The sequence below is a fragment of the Alligator sinensis genome, unplaced genomic scaffold (assembly GCF_000455745.1).
Source record: "Alligator sinensis unplaced genomic scaffold, ASM45574v1 scaffold1162_2, whole genome shotgun sequence".
In the NCBI taxonomy this organism is placed as follows: Eukaryota; Metazoa; Chordata; order Crocodylia; family Alligatoridae; genus Alligator; species Alligator sinensis.
Genome location: NW_005843013.1, coordinates 389,978 through 392,141, shown reverse-complemented (window position 1 = coordinate 392,141; position 2,164 = coordinate 389,978). Strand labels below are relative to the sequence as shown.

Here is a 2,164-nt window from a genome sequence, read left to right as displayed (position 1 = left end):
CCCCCCCAATGCCGGTCTCCATGAAGATTGTGCGATTTGAGGAGTGAGATGTAGGGTAAATGCTTAGCCCATGTGGCCGCTCTTAAGTTTATTGCATGAGGCTAGACCACTAAGGTGGTTTTCCTAGTTGCACCCAGGGATAACCGCTTTTCTGGCATGGGGTAGTAGCCGTGGAGGTAAAGTATAGTTCATTGCCCATGAGAAGATCTTGGCTTTATGTCCACTTCATGGATATGGGAGACTCCTCCCTAGCTTGCCCCTGGGGCCTTATGGCTGACAAGCGAAACTTAGGGTCATCTGAACTCCATGCCTTGGGGCTTGGGCCTGCACATAGGATGCCTGCCAAAGGATTTGGAAACATCTGAAGTCCCAAGTGGGGTGGAGGATGTTTGCTGGTAGTAGGGCCACTTATGGTTCTTGACTGACTCACATATTTGGAATTGATATGGCCGATTTGGATCGGAACACGAAAAACTCTCTTAATATTTTTTTAATTTTTTTTTTTTATTGCGTGAGGCTGGTGCCCAAGACAAGGGAGCTCGGCTGTTGCCAGCAGAGTGAGGGAAGTGATTATCCTGCTTTATTCTGCGCTGGGGAGGCCCCTTCTAGAGTACTGTGTCCAGGTTTGGGCTCTCAGTGACAGAAAGGATATGGACAAGTTCAAGAGAGTCCAGCAGAGGGCAATGAAAGTGGCTCAGGGGCTGGGGCACATGATTTATGAGGGAACTGGTCTTATTTAGTCTGCAGAAGAGAAGACTGAGAGGGGATTTAATAGTAGCTTTCAACTTCTTGAAGAGGGGTTACAAGGAGAATGGAGCTGGACTGTTCTCAGTGGTGGCAAATGACAGAACAAGGAGCAATGGTCTCAAGTTGTGGCAAGGAAGTTAGAAATTAGCAAGGGAAGTTAGAAATTAGGAAGCATTTTCTCACTAGGAGGGTAGTAACACACTGGAACAAGTTACCCAGAGAGGTGGTGGAATTTCTCTCTTTGGTGGCTTTTAAGACCTGACTAGACAAAGCTTTAACTGGGATGATCTAATTGGGGTTGGCCCTGGTTTGAGCAGGCGGTTGGACTCTGACCTCCTGAGGTCCCTTCCAACCCTAACTTTCATAAGATTCTACGAACTGTGTGATAAGTCCTTTGCATATATGACTGGTCTACATTTCTTGTGCGATTCACTGATGAATTGAGATAATCCAGGATACCTGGGATCTCGAGCATATATTGACAATATTTAATAGAAGCAGGATGTTGGCTGTAGTAGTTCCCTTGCTTTACATGTGGCAGGTTGGGATGTTAAGTCTGTTTTGCGTCAGGGTTGATGGTAGTTTTATGTTGAGTTTAGATGATGGATTGTATAGAATGGTTTAGCTAGGGCTGATTCTACTTCAGGCAGTGGGTTGGACTCAATGACCTCTGGAGGTCCTTTCTAGCCCTGCTTCTCTGTGATTCTTGATACTTTGCACATATGGATGGTCTGAATCCAGCATGCAATTCACCAGTGAATTGTGTACTGTCAATAATCTGTAACAGGGGCCTGAAAGGTCTGAAGGCTCCTGCTCAGCTTCTTGGGTGTATTATTTTTAAACTGACCCTAATGTTTAAGCAACTACTTTTATTTAGCTGCCTTCTCTCCCACTTGGACAAAATTGATACAGACCTTTCAACTGAGTTACCCTGACACACAAAGCACCCCAAGAAGGCCTCTAATACTTTCCCAGTGCATGCCCGGGTGTTTGGGGAGGGAAGGGGGGGTGGCTAGACTGTTTCATAGAGCCTCTTTGTCTGTTATTAGATGGGTCCGTCAAGTCCAGGGCAAGCAGGTTTGCTTACAGCCTCTGCCAGGCCCAAGTTGGTATTGGCATGAGAAGTGGCCCATTCACTTTCATAAAAGTCTGTCAGCTCTAGCACTTCAAATACTTTAATTGTCCATGCTTTGTCAGTCATCTGCGGGGTGGCTAGACTGTTTCATAGAGCCTCTTTGTCTGTTATTAGATGGGTCCGTCAAGTCCAGGGCAAGCAGGTTTGCTTACAGCCTCTGCCAGGCCCAAGTTGGTATTGGCATGAGAAGTGGCCCATTCACTTTCATAAAAGTCTGTCAGCTCTAGCACTTCAAATACTTTAATTGTCCATGCTTTGTCAGTCATCTGCAAATGCAACCCC

The 2,164-nt window shown here is 46.2% G+C and overlaps 1 protein-coding gene across 4 annotated transcripts in view; it reads left to right on the top strand.

Moving 5' to 3' along the window:
- TRAPPC10 (trafficking protein particle complex 10) overlaps window positions 1-2,164 on the top strand; it is a 79,065-nt gene that overhangs the window by 1,034 nt on the left and 75,867 nt on the right. The window lies entirely within an intron of this gene.